Here is a 21,094-nt window from a genome sequence, read left to right as displayed (position 1 = left end):
GTTCCAAAACTACATTAACATCAGTCGCTGGCACCCACTGGATCAGAGAGATAGTTTTTTCTAGATTAAAACAACACAAGTTCAACAAAATTAGGTTGTTTAAAAGAAACAAAATTCTAGCTATTGCTTGTCACTTTAATCCTAAGCTTACAATCGAATTTAGTGTTGACTAAAATAGTAATAAAACTCTTAGCTTTAGTTTTCCTAAAAATACCACATGATGGTGGAAAGATAAGCAATAATGTAACAATGCGAAATTTGTTGCTAATGTACGGTGGAAATAACAGCGTTGTTAACAGCGTAAAATATATATATGTGTAAAGTCTGCATCTATACAGAGTAATATTACAGACAAGTGCAGATTTTCATACAATCTATACAAGTATAATACTACCGTTTGTTGTATATCCATGTAACTACTTCACAGGATGTAGATGGATCTTCACCCAAATTTGGTATGGAGGTTCATTAAATTCATGGGGAAATGCACACAAATTTTCAGATTTGCGTTTTGCAGGTTGTTTTTTATGGGCATTTTCGCCTTTTTTTTTATCACTACTGCTGCCCCTGTTGATGGATGGTATGAAGGCTTGTCAGGTTCATGGCTACACATAAATTTTCAACTTTGCATTTTTGGTTTTCATGTACTGTTTTAAAATTACATAAGAGCAAACAACTTTTCATGTCATAAGAAAACCAACCTTTCATTAAACGCGAATTTACATAACTTCTGCCAGGTGGCAGCTACTCCAGTTAGTTGTTAATAATTTAATGGTTTGAAATGGTAAGATACAGTTGTTAAAAACTAATACAGAGATAAAAACAGTCATGAAACCTTGTTGGAACGAAGTGAAGCCCTACTGCAGTTCCCAGTATTTTATAACTAATTTATACCGAAATAGATTAGAACAATAAGTTTAGTGAGTTTCTGACGAAACGAAAAGCGTTTTCACAACAGAAAATTAATCACGATCTTAGAACTCCATTCAGCTCATTACATTTTAATCTAAGCCTTGCTCGTTTAAAAGTAACAACCTCGACGAAACACGCCGGATACAAAGTGTTACGATGATCACGTGCCATCCAGTTGAAGAATGGTTATCAGCATTCACCAACAGTACTGAGAAACTGAAGCCAAACCATTTTCCAGTGAAAACAATACGTACCTATTTTCACGTACACTGAGTAAGAAGAGTGGCTTATGACGCAGGAGAGAATCTAGTTTCCAAGCGACTAACTTCCAACTTTTCTTTTTTTCACCACTACATACACACAAACTATTCATTATACATCATACATCATCACAAGTTAGTAACGATATGCAATTTTTCTACTTAAATAGTAAATATTAAGGTTTCAAAACAAAGTGTCGCCGCATTTTTACATTAACAAATCATGAAATAAAAAATAACGATGGGTCAAAAGGAAATGACGCAATTCTCTGGCGGAAATGTTCTACGCATTTGTTGAGATTGAACTGATAATGGGTTTAATACTTTTTTTTTTCTCTCTCTCTCTCTCTCGTATATTCATAACTGTGCTCGATAACTTAGCTACCACGTTATTACGTTTCTTTACGGTGTACCTACAGCTATGTGAGCGTTATAGGGCCTGAAGTATCTTCAAGAAAGTTTACTTTCCGGTCTCGGTGCTTGGTGACACACTTCAGTTTTATAATAGTTATAATATATGTATAGTTATTTTTTTTTCACGCGTCAGGCTTACGAACAGAGATTAAGTCTTGTTTTTGTGTGTATACCTACAACTATTTGGACTATATTCTGTAGCTATCTCACACCCAAGTTTGTTCCCTAATTTATGTATCTTTTTTATATTTGTTTTGTTAATGTGAACAAAGAGCTATCTATGCTCTTCCCTCCACGAGTATCGAAACCCAGTTTCTAGCAGTATAGGTCCGCAGACATAGCACTGTGACACTGGAAGGAACCTTTTTTACGTCCGACGCTGTTAAAATGTCTTTGTTGTGTAAAGTCAACACATAACACATTCGCGTTACACATTTATATATGTCATTCAAGCAAAATGCTTCATCACGGCTAAAATAAAGTATAATAGAAAACGTCTGTGTTTGGGTGTAATTAATTTATGATTTGTGTATTTTTTGTTTTGCAAGAGAATGATCTTTTATAGTATCTAACACTCCATCTGGAAACCCTCAAGCTTATTGCAGAGTCACTAGAGGGCTTAATACATTGTTTGTTTGTTTTGTGTTTTGAATTTCGCACAAAGCTACTCGAGAGCTATCTGTGCTAGCCGCCCCTCATTTAGCAGTGTAACACTAGAGGGAAGGCAGCTAGTCATCATCACCACCCACCGCCAACTTGGGCTACTCGTTTACCAACGAACAGTGGGATTGACCGTCACATTATAACGCCCCCACGGCTAAAAGGGCGAACATGTTTGACGCGACGGGGATGCGAACCCGCGACCCTCAGATTACGAGTCGCACGTCTTAACACGCTTGGCCATGCCAGGCCCAGCTAATACATAACGCAGAATCTTGTAAAATTATAAAGAGTGGATCTCGCAGAATAATTAAGTTTCAATTGCATAACTAACCACCATTCACTACATATTTTCTCTTTCGTTATAAACACCGATGATAAGGTGGTTTGTTTATTTTAGAATTTCGCGCAAAGCTACATGAGGACAACCTGCTCTAGCCGTTCCTGACTCAGCAATGTAAGACCAGAGGGAAGGCAACTAGTTATCACCACCCGCCGCCAACTCCTGAGCTATTCTTAACAATGAATAGTGGGATCGGTCGTAATATATTATATCGTGCCCACGGCTGAAAGGGCGAGCATGTTTGACCTGGCGGGGATTTGAACACGCGACCCTAAGACTACGAGTCAAGGGCCTTAACCACATGGCCATGCCGGGCAAGATGCGAGTTAATAGATTATTGTTGATAGTTAGTTGTGTGTCCAAACACACAAATATTATCCACCTACTACAGGATTTAAAAGTACAAAATATATTATGAAAGTGAAACTACTTGTTCATTAATACAGAGGTGAATATGGGAAATATCCCAAATGAGATTACAGACCAGAAAGAGAAGAAATAAATTTGTTGCACGAGATACATGTATCGTTAAGATGTTCACTTTATTCTCACGTGACGACACAACTGGTTTACTGCTCAAACACGGCACGCGACTTGTCATATTCCTTTGTTGCATACAACCAGCCACTTACTACACTCACACACACGTGTACGTATATAAAATACCTAACAGTATTACCGAAGAACATCACGTAGTAAATCTTTTACACCTGAACTGAGTTCAGAATGTAACTCACGTGTAACCCTACACGTGCATCATATATGGATCAAGTAATATTTTTCATTCATTGTAAGAGAAACGCTCATCTTGTTTCAACATACTCTAAGCGACGCCTTTTTACAACGGTTAATTCAATATTGATGTTAACACTGAGAATACGTATGAGAAGGAGAGTCAGAATGGATCGACATATCTTTTAACATCGTATAACACTGTTCAAAGGTTTAATAGTGTTGTCTAAATGTCCTGAACCTTTGAATACTTTGTTAGCGTTGTCCAAATGTTTCAACTTCGAATTCTGTATTAGCCTTGTTCAATTCTGAGTTGGCTTCTCCAAATATTAACTTTGTTCAAATCTGTGTTAAAAATGGGTAACAAACATTTGCTAAGGTTGACCAACTTGTTCCACGAGTATTAACTTAGATCGTGTGTTTGTTAACTGATTTAATATACACAATACCGTTACACAGCCGACATTACTTTTAAGGTTTTATCTCTTTTGGCTAACCACCACTTAACACTTCATACTTGATGTATCACAAACAAACAGCACCAACACACAAATGATCCTTTCAAAAGTTACAAAAGACTAAGCTAGCTGTAGCGCAGGCATTAACGAATACATACGCGCTCTTTGCGTTTTTTCGCACACAGGAAACATAATGGTTGAATATACAAATCAATATTTACAGTCACTTTGCCTTTGAAACCAGTAAATCTGTCGGCAATGTGTAATGAATGTGACACTTAACCACAAGACTCGCATAAAGTTAATACAATCTGCACCAGACAATCTAGTAGTGTGCATTTTAAATTAAAGTACTGCTATTCTCATATATGTTGGAAAATTGAGAAAGTAAAAGGGCGAACAGACCAGAGTATGTTGAAGTTAAAGTAGCTGGTTTTATTGTGTGTGTGAACCACAAGCAGACTAAACAATGAAACCGCCTTTAATGGATGTTTACCAATAGTTGAAATGTTACCGAGTTTCTATCAGGGCTAACAGCACACAGCCATCAAACAACTTTACCCACACCCAACATTTGGGCTACTCCTGTCTGATCGAATAGAGGAATTTTACTGTTAATCATGGAATCTTGGAGAAAACCAATGGCTTCAAAGAGCGGAGCACTTTTTATGGGCGACAGTTCGCGAACCATATGTACATGGATTCATAGTGCGGTTACTCTAATCACTAGATCGTAAATGAAATTGTTTGACTTTGTGTAGCAAAACCTATTGATGAGAACGTCTACACTGTTTTACGAAACACCACAGCAATACCGGGAAATATATCTTAGTTTGGTGTATTAAAATCTGTTCTCGTTCACAGTGTATTACCCAACATCATAAGAATACTCAAACTACTGTATTTCAAGTGACTATCAAAATTTATTCATGAAAGCGTCCATGGTGCATCTACTAGTACAGCACGCATATAACAAAAACCTTAAAGTCTAGAACACCCCTCGTGCGGAGTGTTTCTTTTTCTAAACGCTCTCTCGTAAAAAAAACAACATGATACTTCATGTATTGATTGTCTTGCTCTATAATCTATTGTAAGGTAATCAAGCACCTCAATAACATCAAGAAATGCAAAAAATAAAATAAAGGTTTTAAGAAGTTATTTGCCATGGATGTGATGTTCTGAGAAACGATGATGCTACAGCCAGAAATAGAATCAGTTGAGCATAATAAACACAGGAACATAATGAGCACAGAAAGAAAAATCAATGGTCCCCGTTTTGATCTACAAGCTATAATAAAACCCCAACATACCTACCTATATTTTGTGAATCACAGTATCAGAAGTATCAAGGCTGATAAATATTTCAGTCAGTATTTGCTGTCCGCCAAGAAAAGGAATTTGAACATTGTTACATAGAAATAACCACTTTTATAACTTATCTTACATAAGCTTATCCTTGTTCAAAATTCATGATAAAGCATAAACCAGCTTCAGATTTTGTATTCCTTGTTTATAGTAAATAATAATAATGATAATGAAACTTTATGGACAGGAATGTTGCGAGGGGATGTTGTTTGTATACCTTCTAAAGTTTTGATGTGAAAAAAAAGAACAGACACACGAAACTACCTCGTTACTAACCACAGACGGTTACACCACCTACATATCTATGCTGATATACTAAAAGTTCTTGAAAAATAAAACAATAAAAATACTGAATTTTTATACGACCATTCCTTCTGTTGCTTGTATATTATAACTATCAACAAATGTACAGAAACCCGGTTACTACAAAAGGATGTTTTGATTACAACACCTATCTATTTTACTGAAGAGTTATGTTTTACAATAAAAACACACACACGTGAGCTCATTAAAACATACCGACTCAAAAGTTAAGAATTAAAAGCTAGATAAGTGACGGATGTTAAACGGTAAACATATATGCACTAAACCACATCTCATTAAACAAAGGTTAATATCTTCTGTTACTTACAATATTCAATGTAATTAGATAGTGCAGATAGAAAAACGATATGAACAAAAACTGACACAATAATCGACTAATTATCGTAAGCTAATTTACATATAATTCACAAGGCAGTATATAAAAACTTACAGTAGTGTACACACATATACGGGACTTGAGAGAAACTTACCACATAAACAGGCACATACGTATGCGAACAACAGAGGCGTTGGTATCCAAGATGAAGTGAGTATGGAGTTTTAAAAACTACTTTCCACATGTGCCGATCAAGGGGTGAAAGGTTATTTATTTGCTCTTGTAGAAAATAATAAAATATTTGTGACTCTTACAACTTATGAAATCAGTATTCATATAATTGGTTTACTGAATTTTACCCAAAACTAAATACTAGAGGGCTATCTGCGCTAACCGTCCTTAACTTTGAAATAACAGACCAGAAAGAAGGCAGTGGTTCAATACTGCTCACTGCAGCTCTTGAGCTACTCTTTCATGAACGAATAATGGGACTGACTGTCACGTTACAACGGTAGACGGCTGAAAGGATGAACATGTTTGGTGACGGAATGTTCAAAGAGTAACCCAAATGTGATTTAACAAAACTACAGGAACGATAGCAAATCAAAAGCCAAATCCGAGTTATTTTATACAAGTTTATACGAAATTAATCAATACAACCAATAACCTTTTCAGATCGACGTTCATTATTGCCTCATATACACTGAAGACCATAAAATTCGTTTCAAAACTTATATAAAATGTTGCGTACGTTCACTAGTACTGACGTCACATATCAGATGAGAAGCTTGCTTTCAGCACTGATTCAGACACACGTTGTTTACATGACATTAGCAAAGGTTAAGTACTTCCAGTGACGTTCATGTCCAATGATAACAGGTTCGTAATGAATTACTAACTCACCACATTTGATGATGTACAACAATACGTAACGTTTTAGCGTTTCGTTGTAAAAAAAATAAAGTTTACGCACAATGAACCACACGTATGTATTTTCTATTTTCAGAATAAACACAATGCTGTCATCAATCGAACAGTTAGAAATAGCAGAAGAAAAAAAGTCCTACGATAAATGATTAAACAATATTATTTGACTAACTGTAGACTAATATTTTCTGATGATGTTTTCATACAACTTTCTTTAGAGTGAATAAACTTTACTGCTAAAAGAACCTCGCAAATTAAAATTTTTAACAATCACTAGTTTAGTTCAATTAACTGATACCTGATGTAGGCCTATGACTGAAACTAAAACCCAAACAAATCAGAATTTCTAGAATAACAAAACTTATTAACTTTGAACAAAAATTGTTTGAAAATGTCTTTAAATGATGTTCCAATAATATATGTTAACTGGTATGGAATTAATTCAGTGAAGACGATAGAGAAAAAAAACAAACATCGTCTTGTAAAACATTCGGATAATACGACGTAACTTATTTGTTCAAAAATATTTAAATGAAATGTATTCATGTGATGCGAATTAACCAAAAATTAATTAACAGCCTTCAATCATGTATTCACAGCCTGATGTAGATGTTGTTAATATATTTTAAAAAAAGTTTGTGGTTTACAGATTAACAACTATTGGCCGTTGATTGTTTTCCAATAGTATTATGAAACCTCTACAAACATTATGTAACATATGGCTGAACATGCTATGTACAGTAGTACAAGGTCCACACGAGTACTTGATTATAAGAAACACCAAATTACAACTCTGACAGCACTGGTTATCAGATAATATACTGTACACTGCAAGTACTGTCTATTAGAAGAGCCGTCCTGTAATTTCAACCACATTAATTCGAAGATTAGGTTTACTTGTAGCTCTATTTACCAAGAGATTAGTCTTAAATCTGGCTCATCAGTTTCTATTATATGTAACAACCAATTTCTTATCGAAGGCTTTCATATTGACATGTGTATATATATAGATATATATATGCTACAAAAAACATTCCATGAACAGATTTAAGTATTCCAGCCAAACGAACTTTGAGATTCTCTGTCAGAAGACCCAACTTGTAAGATAAAACATGCAATTTTTCGGTTATTTCTACACATAAGCTATTCAACATACTGGGAAAGCAACGAATAACCAATAAACACTCAAGATCTGCATACATCAATTTCATGGTAGCTGGTGTTTTAGACTTAAGGTTCGCAGCTAAAGCTTCAAAGAGCTTCCTTCACTACGCAATATTCAGAGTTGCGTTGTGAAGCAAACCAAAATGTTTATACACTATAAACTTTGGCTACAGTTAGTGTGTTATGGCTAAAGTTCCTGTAAGTATCACCACAATCAGATAGAACTACGAAGTCCTCATTCCTGTATCACCACAATCACATAGAACTACGAAGTCCCTCATTCCTGTATCACCACAATCACATAGAACTACGAAGCCCTCATCCCTGTATCACCACAATCAGATAGAACTGCGAAGCCCTCAATGACGAATATGTTCGATTAGACTTTTCAAAACAAGCTCAAACAATTGTACAATTTAAATTGAAAGTTTAAACGTGCTCAGTGATGAAACTAACATGTGGAAAGAGGAAAGCTCCATTTTTACACGTTTTATTTATTTCTCTCAATTTTTAATTTGTATAAATACTGATAAACACATGTCTCTTTCTTTGTAAAACAACAAGTGATCTATAAGCCAAGACAGAAAAGTACGGGACGCACTTTTCGTGTCAATTATACCCCGAATACGTGTTAATTTAAAACCAAACTCACGATCTACAAATACTATAGTTACTGCGTGTTTTACGCCTAAATTAAATTGTAAGGAAACAATGATGACAAATTACAATAATTCGACACATGAAACTCACAATTAACTTTCTTTAGGTACACGTTTCACAGCTGTGAACCAAGCTGTTCCTTCACCCAGTCGAATCTTTCACCACGTGGCTTTCCATATCTTATATCTAACACAAGACCACATCAATTATTATCTGTAAAACTCGCGTAGTCGGAGAACACGAGAGGATGAAAAGAACCATTCGACTAAAGAAGCTAGAGTTCAAATTGAGGGACATCATGTGGACACACGTGTTTAGATTGAGGGACATCATGTGGACACACGTTTTATCACAAAACTCTTTTTATAAATCTCTCAGGTACAAATATTTAAGTCGTTCTAATTGTGGACAACCCACATTCCAACAGTAGCAAAAGAAAATAAAGTTTTCTTGTACAATGAAACTGATTCGAAACTCAAGGTAACGGAAATATTTCTAAGTAGAAAATACTAATGTATTTATGGCTGATATACACCACACAAACCCTTTCCAGCTCAACGTGAGTGTTATTTACATATCACAGTGGTAAACTTTACCAAAGTCAATCACAGAACGCTAGATGTTATTCGTCATCCATTGGTAACACTAGCCCCAGCTGGGCCATTTACTTGCGGTGCTCTTAACATTCACCAAACAAACCCTCGCTCAACAAGAAAGCCACACCCGAGTTAAGAACTGGAAGGTCGCTATTAGTACTAGCTTTGCGTGTAGAATTAAAAGCAACACGCCCGTGAATGCTAGCAGACTGTAGCAATGGTTTGTCTTATACTAGCGTGATGATAAATGCCGTCGAGCCACAATCAATGAGGCAGGCGAGTTGATGAAAGAATGTGGGGGTGAGGATCTGACACTCGAAGGCAGAACAACCCGAACCCTCGAATCCACCGACAACTCAGTGCATGTCAGTACACTCGCTGATTTTTATCATTAATTCTCTGCCACAAGCAATATTGCTGGCGTCCTCGCACGCGAACTGACAAGAGTCAGGGACTGGACAATAGTTTCAGCTTGCCCACTGCAAACAGCCACATGTCGGTTTTCCCAGCCATGCTGTGTAATTAACTCGCGCACGTCAAAAACACTTCAGATGTTCTGTGTGTTTGTCCTGGATCGGGAGATGCACACGTGACCCATTTTATTCAGTTCGTTCTCCCATAACAGATGAGATGAGGTTTCCTCCGAGCCATTATTGCTATCTTGGTTACTGTCACGTTAACAATGTGTACCAAAACGTTTTGACGTGAACCGACCAAATCCACAACCAGATAGTACTGCTAATATTTGAAGCGCTAGTAATCACTCACTATAGCAATAAGGAGAAACTTCCGCTATTGAAGGAATGACAAGTATACATCCACTGTTAAAGAAATTACAGCGTATAATTCATTTTACGAAATGTTCACAATACCTTTAGCAGTACTGAGTGGCCTCTAAGCTTTAAAACAGGCAACATTAAGCACTGCTGTCACTGACTAAACGAATACAGTACCCATACTTACTACATAATTTACATTAAAATAACAGTAAACATCTGCAGATGTGTTGCCTGCAGAAAACAGCGTTATGTACATAACTTCACGCTCATATTTTTCCAACTATAAACATTAAATATTTGTGCACGTACAAGATACGTCATGATTTTATCAGAAGTTACAACTTTTACACTTAGGAAGAATATTGTGTTTTAAAACAGTCACGACGTTCCGATCACCTGTGTGCTTGAGGATGATTTTTTTATTTACTCTTCTTTACTGTAAAAGCTCTAACTTACAATAAGTCATAACTGTGTTCAGGAGTCTATCTCATGCGATAGGTTTTTGTAACAACACAAGAAAACAGGACTATTGTAGGAGCTGCCGCCATACGAGATTTCTTTTTAACAATGTAAACGCAGGATTATTATACAAACTCCTGATGTTTGTTTTTTGTTGTTGTTTTTTTTACTTTCGCGCAAAGCTACAAAAAGACTATCTGCGCTTGCTGTCCCTAATTTAGCAGTGTAAGATTACAGGGAAGGCAGTTAGTCATCACCACCCACCGCCAACACTTGGGCTACTCTTTTACCAACGAATAGTGGGATTGACCGTCACATTATAACGCCCCAAAGGCTGAAAGGGCGAGCATATTTGGTGCGACGGGGATTCGAACCTGCGACCCTAGCATTACGAGTCGAATGCCTTAACCCTCATGGCCATGCTGGGACACAAACTGCTGATGTACGAGTTGTTTTTTATTTTTTTGTGATAATATAAGAGAATAGGACTACTGTATGAATTAATAATACTCATATTTTGGAAAACAGAAGATATTTTGTTATAAGATACGTCGAATAACGAAAACCTTACAAGGTTAAGAGTAACAAAACAGAACAGTGTTGTGATAAAGTTCTTTAAGAATGGGTTGTGTGTTTATTGTTTGCATCCGCTTTATTTACATAGAAATGCAAGAAAATACGACTAAAAACGTATATGCTGATTCCCAGAAATCTTGAAAGTGTGTACAAAATAATGCAGCTTTAAACGCCACGTTTATTTTCAGTAGCGCTTTCGTGTGATACAAGTAAGTCATACAAGAAAAGTCGATGTACAAGCGTCAAACTAAACAGATTTAAAAGTAAGAAACATTATACGGAATTAAAATCCACCAATGTTCGTGTTACCAAAAGTAGCGCTTGAAACACCGGTTTCTAATGTAACAGCAGGTGTATAATATACGTAAGTTTGAATACAGCCATAAATGAGAATGAAATTATTTAATAAAGTTATTCGCTAATTTTGTTACTCATAATTTAGATTTCATCCTGAAAAGTTATTATACCTCACAGTATTCTCAAGGAGAGGGTTTTATAATACATACATTACGCTATAATGAAAACATTCAGCAAGAAAAACAAGAAAAAAACTAAAAAAAAAATGAGCTCAATATACAGAATATACTGTTTGGAAGACTTATAGCAGAAGAGCTCACTTGTCATAAATGATTGTGAAACATTTTCACATATAAACAGCATACCACTTCAAAGTGATTCCTGAACTTGGTTTTTACATTGATGATACTGGTTCACATTACTACAGAATGATAAAATAGAAGGCAAAATATCATCTTGATCTGTATTGTAACTGTCATCATTTGGATGGATATACAACTTTAGAACACAGATGCTAAGTATCAAGAAGACACACAATGACTGTACAAGAGAAACAGCTTTGTTCTGGAAAAAATTTGTGTGGTACACAAAAAGCGAGTAGATTAGTAATGAATACACATAAGACTGTGTGTGAATAATTAATATAACCACAAATACAGCATGACAATTACTAATGCATTTCTTATCACATCATATATTTGCATCACCTACTAAGCAGCACACACTTCTCAAATGCATAGAAAATATTTGCTTAGTAAAAACATACCCAGAGAGAATTTGTTTTTAACAACTGGTGTTCTAAAGAATATACCAATACAGAATTCACACGTTATAAAAGAAAACACAGTACACAATTCATACATGTTCTAAAGCAGAACCCAACACAAGGCTGAAGAAATAATGTCAACAAAGACAGGAAAGTATATGTAATGAAGAGTCCTCTAAGTGACGATCACAAAAACATCCTCAAAAACAGTTGGTTTTTACTTGGTTTTCTTAACACATGAATGGATGTTTTAAAATATAGAACTCAGAGAAACCTTGTAGGCATTCCTCACAGCTACATTTCAATATTTCTCAAAAACAGAAAACAAACTAAGAATTTGTGCTTTTTGTTAAGAGTTTTACATTCAATTCTAAAGGCTATTAACATATAGTGGTTAAATTACCTTAAACATTTTCTACTTGAAGTAAAAAAAACCTTTTTCACAATCATAATTATCCTAATAAAACAGTTGAAATACTTCAAAACATTACAAGTCATAGCATAAAATATCTTTTAAAAGTTTTGCACAGAACTTTTAAAGAAACTAATAAAGATCTTTATGTTTTGCATAAGAAACTCTTTATTTAGCAAAAATTTATTCTGAGTAAACAAGTAACTTACAACCTATGAACTAAATGTTCATATATAATCAGTCAAATTATTCACAAGATGGGTGGTTTTAATATCATTTGAATGTTGAAAAGAGGTGAAAATTCTTGTCAAAACTTTGTTCATATTTCTTTTACTTCATTTTTACATGGATAAAACACTATCAAATAATCATAATTGTTCATTATGAAATTAAATAAACCATCAGGAGTAATATAATACCAGGATTTTATTTCTTCCTGAAGTGTTGGGGGAATACTTTCCCCTAAACTCAACTTTCCACCTACATTTTATACATATATATATATATATATATATTTTGGCAAATATATGTTGCTTTTTATTTCTAAACAATAATATTTGGTTTGAGAAAGGTATATACCTTTAAAACTGTACTACTTAACTTAGGGGTTTACAAGACAATATTTAAACATATACTTCACCTTTAGCCCTCAAATTACCCACAATGCATTAGTCAACCCCATCTCAAGGAAATATTCTGAAAGAAAACTCCTGCAGTAGAGTTCTTTCACAGAGGTTTATTATCTAGTCTTACTCCTTTGATGTTTAATTAAGTAAGTAATAAAATAAATCACGACTTTTAATTCAACAGATAACCTACAAGAACTTTCATTTCAATGCAATTTGAACAAAGTTAATTTCCATGTAGTTACAGCGCTATGTCAGGTTTATTGATCTATATGAGGTGCACTTTATTATTTAACAAATATAATATCACACATGGAATGCCTAAGAATTACTTTGTTATTTATATCATAAGATTAAAGGTGCAGAAGTATTGTTAATCTTTAAACATTCTAAAAAATGTAGATGAACAATTGAAATTTGAGAAAAGGCACATGAAAATTCAGGTTTTTTTGTTTGATTAATTGAATGTGTTTAGAAAGACAGGTTATACTATATTTTTTGTACAGATTAATTTTAAAATATCAACTTCATCTGAATAAATTTTACAGTCAGTTCTGAAGATAAAATTAGAAAGATGCATGTTATTTCAAAAGGTCTTAAAAACATTTTCTCCATTAAAGCAAATACAAATAAAATAACAACACTATATACAAACAGATGTTTGTTTAAAGTTACAATATTATTAAAAGTATTTAAAATATTGAATTATTTCACTTCTTATAAACTTCTTTAAATTTTAAAATAGCTGATCAGTCTTGGAAATAGCTTACTTTTATTCAAAACTAGGGAAGCTTCAATTAAGTGTCTAAACTGAAACAACCCCTTTCCTAATAATACATCAGAAAACGTCTAAATTGAAACCCCTTACCTAACATGTTATATATACATCAGCCATTATTTATTTCTTGATTATTGTACATAGAGATCCCATAAAATGTTAATTCAACTAGTAAAAAATAAGGTAGTTTAAAATCTAATCATAAACCATTATATAATAATATATAATCAAATAATAATTGAGCGTTCTAAGGAACGAGTTTTGAGGTATTTATAAATATGATTATAAATCAAATATATTAATTACGTGGTATGCTTCATTTCTTTTTTTCCTCAGTCTGCATTGCAGTGAAAGAACACATGAAACTATTTTATTTAAAATGCTCAGAATACAAACGAAAACAAATTAAGATGCACACTTACTTCAGATTAAAATGCTGACAATAGTACAAAGAAAACACACGCTTAATACTCTATGGCGCCATCTTTTATCAATTAGTAGAAAAGCTATATTATGATTACTATAAATTAAAATATCGATTTTTAAATAAAACAGTATAGAAACTATATGTTTTTAATACTTTATTCTCTTTAACTAAAGGCTTCAAGTCTTCACACGGTATAAGTAACTAACATATAAAGCAAAAGTTCAAACAGTTGAATTAAAGCATTAGAGTAAATACTCAATTATAGAACTTGCTATTTAAATTATATTATAAAACTTAGCCACAGCGTTATTTTGGTATTTTATTCATAACTTTAAAATACGTACGTGAAAAAACAAAACTAACCTTCAGTGGCCGAGGTATCTTCGACGTTGTCAATAAATTTAGTATCTTCCTCGCTAGATGACGCCACACTACGTAAACTGGCCTTAAAAAAAACAAAAAGGAGAAGTTTGCAAAACGAATTCCACAAGTTCGAAAAAAACATATTATAATCTCTATTTTAACTTTCAAAACATGTATAACGAAGATGGGATTTAATATCTCAATTATTTTTCAAAGAACTGAAGTTACAACCGAAATTCCCAAACTGTTTGAAAAGGGTAACAGTAAATTCAACCCACTGTTCAAATAAAAATCAAATTTGAAACTAATCTGTGGAAACCAGCATAACAGACAAACCATATTAAACAAATTTATATTCACTACGTCTAGTGGAAGTTGATAAAGGATTTACAAACAATAAACAAGAAGTTTTATATAAGTTATTACCCACTGACAAGAGGAACTCGTCATATAACTAAGATGGACTTCGAGAGAGTTTCATTGACCAGTTTAAAAACTCCTGATCTGTACTACAGGCCAAGTGTTATTTGCTCCTACCCTAAAAACGGGCTCAAATATAATTAAGTGCAGCAACCATTATTCATAGAAAATACGAGAGATAATTCAACAGAAAACTCTGTATTCCTTCCTTGGCACTATCAGTTACAGTACACTCAATCTGCAAGCAAATACATGCAGTACAACCAGAGATCCCTCTATACAAACCCAACGAAAACCTAAACGCAGATAATTTGTTTGTTTGTCTCAAAAAAAGCACAAAGCTTCACAATTGACTATCTCTACTTTGCCCACCACGGGTACCGAAATCCGGTTTGAAGCGATATGGGTCTGCAGACACACCTCTGTCACTGGGGAGGGGGGACTCAATTTGCGCAGTCCCTTAAGCGTCTAAGTGTACTAACACTATGTAGAAATGGAGATAAAGCCCGTATTAAAGCAATACAAGAAATCTAGATTATTTCTCTATAGGTCATCAGAAGTTAAGCACGAAGAGCCACATGGTATAGAGCAGTGGTTCCCAACCAGGGGTGTGAGATAGCGTTCCAGGGGTTGAGAGATAACATTTGTTTTGGCCATCTTCACCTTCATTCTTAAATAAATAATTACTGTGAGAGGTGCGACAACATATTAAAATTTTTTAGGGGTGGGGGTATAAAAAAGGTTGGAAATCACTGATACAGTGGCTCTATCTTCGGTGTACATGTCGCTTTTCAGCTATCCACATCATCCCAGAGTTGGAAACCAACGAACAGCCATAAATGAGATTTCTTGTTTTCGTAGCATTATCATCTTTCTTTATAAGGCCTAGCGCTTAACTACTTCTAAAAGAAACTATAATTTAATCATCATCCGATAGAGAAAAATAGTTTTCACGATCTTTAACTGGCTGTTTTAGTATTATTCTATGCAAAATTTATAAAGCTTAAGAATGCAAGTAACCAATGTATGCCATCTTATAAAAAGTAAACACGTGTTAGGAAAAACATTTACAGTATTCCCTCGCTATTCGTGGGGGTTACGTTCTTTACCCCCCGCGAATAGCGAAAAAACCGCGAATATTGGATGCAGTTTTAAAACTTCTATGTATGAGATTATATACGGTACTAAATGCTTCCCAGACACTTTCTAAAGACACTCTTACTCATTAATACAGTAATAATGTAGTAATACTGCATGCAGTCATGTATTTCACTAATGTAGTAATGATAATGTAAACACATTTTAATTTTGTACTGCAACAATATTTTAATCAAAAAGAAACGTAAGTACAGGAGGACAGTAACACCGCATAGTATAGTTACCCATACTGTATTACTGTACCGTAAAGTCATTTTCTATGCGTACAACACATGTATTAGAATTGACAGAAAGTGGAACAAATTTAAAGGCAAACTTAGACAGATAAATACAGTACGCACAGTTCAGGTAATAATAATACAGTACAATTCAGTAATAATGGTTCGATAAAGACGTCAATCGATAAAACTGCTTGAGAGAGTAAATACAGACATACCCTCGAAAAGCGCTTTTGGTCTCTATGACCTACAAAACCCGGTTTACCGAGCATTCGTTTTTATGACGTTACGACGCTAGCCCGGTATACCGGCATACGATGCGATAGGGTTAAGAGCCTAACCCGCGAATATGCGGGGCCGCGAACAGGTGAGGGTATACTGTATTGCTAAATAATAAGGCTGTCTCTACTTAGCATGGAGGATAAAATTCCTATATTACTGACGACCTCACTGTAAAAGAAACAGAATCAAGACTTGGAAATTATGAAATGTTACTGTATTAAAAAATAGAAATAGTGTTCTTAAATTAACTATAGGGAAAGTATAATGATGACAAAAATTAAAACACTAAGCTTTCGATAGGTGAAACGGAGAAGCCAGTAATATAAGGATTTTATTTTCCATGTAAAGCCAAGACTGCCGAGTCTGCAATATAAATACTAAGCGGATCAAGTGATGAGTCCATTCTCACCCTATCTTCTTTGATCACATTTTTCAAGTTCACCAGGCAGCCCTACATAGCTCTTACATTTAGTAATAGTTTTTTCCTCCCTAATACTTGTGCTAATTATCATGTAAATCCTTGGATCCAGTACCGAAAACGCCAAACCCCTTTTGACTCCACATATAAAGAATTAAATTTGTAACTTTTTAAGAGCTGAATTAAAATCGTTTCAAATAAGTTTCCTTCGCTTCTGCGGGTGTCGAAAAGGCGCCTACATATGAAATTCAACGTTATTTTGTGATAAGCCTACTATTTATTATAGAAGTTAAACTGTGGTGATTTGGTGGTAGTCTTTTCCTTTGTCACTAAGTAAATACAATATTGAAATATCTCTCTGAGCATTCAGAAAATTAAAACTAAACCACTCCTTATACACAAAGCTCGAGTTATATAAAACTTGAGGTCTGTATAATTCATTATATAGTAGTCCAAAATGGTTTAGGTGTGTGACCAATATTATGACATTATGCTTAATTTATTATTAGCCTCGCTAAAGTACCCCTTTTGGGTAGAAATTATGTAAATTCATGATAAATGAAAAGTTATATTGCAACATGCAAAGTTGTTTTCCTAAAATGCGATTGTAAAAACTGCAAAAACGCCCATAAAAACTGCAAAACATAAAAGGTGATACTGCATATTACATTGTATTTCTGTATGAACCTAACAAGCCTTCTTGCCAGACTTAGTAAATATTCGTAAACAGGGGGCGAGGTAGTGGTAAAAAACGCAAAAAAAGCCTCACAAAAACCGCAAAACTGGAAGTTTATAAATATCTTCCCATAGACCCAAGGAACCCTTTTACCAAAATTGGTAAAGATCCATCTACAGAGGACGAAGTAGTGGTAAAAACCGCAAAACTGAAAACTTATTCCTCCGTATGGACCTAATAAGCCTCCATATTAATTTTGAAGATCCATCAACACCCTGCGAAGTAAGTATATGGACATATAGCACAGTACTATTACATTTATATAGATATTATACAGCAAACCAGCTTTTACGTGGCAGCTGCTTAGGCTATTGCAATTTTTTCGATCTCTTAACAACTTTGCAACAATACAGCCTTCTAAGAAAACTGACCCGACATGGCCAGGTGAGTAAGGCACTCGACCCGTAATCCGAGGGTCGAGGTTTGAATCCCCGTTACACCAAATATGATCGTCCTTTCAGACGTGGGGGCGTTATAATGTGAGGGTCAAAACTGGCGGTGGTTTGTGTTGTGATGACCAGCTGCTTTGCCTGTAGTCTTACACTGCTAAATTAGGGACGGCTAGCGTAGATAACCTTGTGTAGCTTTGCGCGAAATTCAAAACACAAACAAACAAATTCTAAGAAAAACTTGTTTTACAACAACACGTTAAAGTAAAATACCATCACGTGCTTTATAACGCGAGACTGCTTAGATAAACCTTAGCTACCATGATACTTATGCAAAAATATATATAAAGGGAAGAAAATATGTTACCAAATATATATATTTCTTTTTAATACAATATGCAGCGCCGCACTTCGAGGCAATTCAAACCAAAGACCACTTAACATAAAAGCAAAAAGTTATACAAGGGAAGAGTCGTTTTCGGATTGTTTCTTTAGTGATACGTAACTTCATTAAAAAGATTCAATGTACAAAACTTAATATTTTTATATATTTTACTAATATAAACTGTAATGCTCTTATATATGAAAAGTGATACCGTTTAGTGAAAGATATTTTATACGAACTATGAAGTCTCAGTACTACATTTAAAAAATTGTATCAATAAACATATAGTCAAATATTCACGTGCAGTCCGAGAAAAGTTGCGTTTATTTTTTAATTTAGAGCAAAACTACACGAGAGCTATGTGCGTTAATTATCCCTAATTTAGCAGTGTAAGACTAAAGGAAGGCAGTAGCCATCATTACCCACCGCCAACTCTTGGACTACTCTTTACCAACGAATAGTGAGATTGACGGTGACGTTATAACGACCTCACGGCTGAAATAGCAAGCACGGTTGGTGTGACGGGGATCCGAACCCGTAACCTTCAGATTATGAGTCTAGTGCCTTAACCACCTGTCCATTCCATTCCTGTTTTCATAGTAAAGCGAGTACTTTTTATTTAAAACTGTGTTATATTATACAGAAATGGTTGTTACACATACTACAGTTATTTTTCTAATTGTCTAAGTTCTGAATACCCAAAGTTTCAAATGTATGAATTTTGTTTGTGGTGTGGTTCAATATATAGCGCATGAGTTTTGGTTATATACATAGATATTGATATACGCGCTACTACCGTTATAGTAAGATGATTCATGAAAGTGTTTAACAATATTTATTTTTAAGAGTTTTGCAGTACATTTATTTATTATTAAGTACAGTAATAGAAGGGACTGACAAGGTTTTCAAATAATTCATGCGCCGAAAAACCATCCTATTGAATTCCTAAGTGAAAACCTGTCATATATATATACTAATAATAAGATAAAAAGGTCGCTAAGGTTTACGGTACATCAATGTTTCGTCTACTTCCTACCCGATCATGTCAACGAAACTCGCCCCTACAGGGCTTGGTTGTTTTTGTTCTTGTTTTGAATTAAGCACAAAGCTACACAATGGGCTACCTGTGCTCTGCCTACCACGGGTATCGAAGTCCGGTTTTTAGCGTTTAAATCCGCAGACATACCGCTGAGCCACTGGGGGCAGAGGGATTGGACTATTGTTACAAGATTTATCTAGCTTACTTGACTGGTCTGTGGGTATCTACTTTTAATATACCTATAAATATATACAGAGTTTTTATTAATAGTAAACATATCATAGACATACATAAATATCTTTTCAACCCGATTTAAACCAACAGATGGTGCTACAAACTGGTGGATAAATACAATTTCTATAGGTAAAGTATATACTTTATATAAGAATAACATAAAAAAGATTTTGTTTTTTTTAATTTGCGCAAAGCTACATGAGGGCTATCTAAACTAGCCGTCCCTAATTTAGCAGTGTAAGATTAAAGGGAAGGCAGCTCGTCATCACCACACACCGCCAACTCTTGAGCTACTCTTTTAGCAACGAATAGTGGGATTGATCATCACATTATAACGCCCCCATGGGGGAAAGGGGGAGCATGTTTAGCGCAACAGGGATTCGAACACGCGTCTCTCGGAATACGAGTCGAACGCCTTAACCCACCTGGAACATGAAAAGAAAGCAAGCAAGAATATTATAAATATATATATATTAAGATTCAGTAGAGATCGTGCTACAAAAGTAAGGAAATAATAATCAAAATTTATAAACCTCAATCCCTACTGTGACAGTTTTATACACTTATCTACTGATCAAAGTAAGTATTAAATTTGATGTAGTTCTGATTGTGATTTTTAATTATTGTAAAAGTTATAGTTATCGTGGATATGGCTATTCTGAAAGTTTATATGTATCGTGTTCATTGCATAGACATAAAAACTGAAATATATAGGGAAAAAATAAAACTTTAACGGAAAATAGGTATCATTGGTTATTGTTAAAATTTCTGTAAAACTATTCAAAACAAATTAAGTGTCATAATAAAAAAGTACAGTAATAAGTAAAGTGATACGACTTGGATATATTTTAAAACGATTTTCAGTCTATACTTTGGATGGTATCGTGATTTAGACTGCTTCATTTAACTATATGGATCATAATGCCATCCAAAATACCCAATGGTTCCTAATTTCTTTTAAAATTGTTTATTTATTTTTACTACTTATACAAGTATTTATTAATACTTTACGTATTTTCATACAATAGCGTTTATCAATACGTCATATGATATTTATACGATGTTGATCAATATATCAATTATTTTTACGTGTTTATCGATATGTTTTGTTATTTACACAAGTCGATCTTTAATCAACCGTAAACTATTTAACACAAGTGAAATGTGGTGATTAACACTTATGATTAGGGAGAGAGAAGGG

The 21,094-nt window shown here is 34.4% G+C and overlaps 1 protein-coding gene across 1 annotated transcript in view; it reads right to left on the bottom strand.

The window, feature by feature from the left end:
• LOC143243412 (uncharacterized) overlaps positions 1 to 14,690 on the bottom strand; it is a 53,153-nt gene extending 38,463 nt beyond the window's left edge. The window contains exon 1 of the mRNA XM_076487271.1: positions 14,615 to 14,690. The gene's annotated coding sequence lies outside the window, so the exon portion shown is untranslated. The remainder of the gene's footprint in view (positions 1 to 14,614) is intronic.
• Between the last annotated feature and the right edge of the window lie 6,404 nt (positions 14,691 to 21,094).

This window comes from Tachypleus tridentatus, unplaced genomic scaffold (genome assembly GCF_004210375.1).
Source record: "Tachypleus tridentatus isolate NWPU-2018 unplaced genomic scaffold, ASM421037v1 Hic_cluster_2, whole genome shotgun sequence".
Classification (NCBI taxonomy): Eukaryota; Metazoa; Arthropoda; class Merostomata; order Xiphosura; family Limulidae; genus Tachypleus; species Tachypleus tridentatus.
Note: the sequence above shows the minus strand (reverse complement) of the source record. Positions and strands in the feature narration are given on the sequence as shown.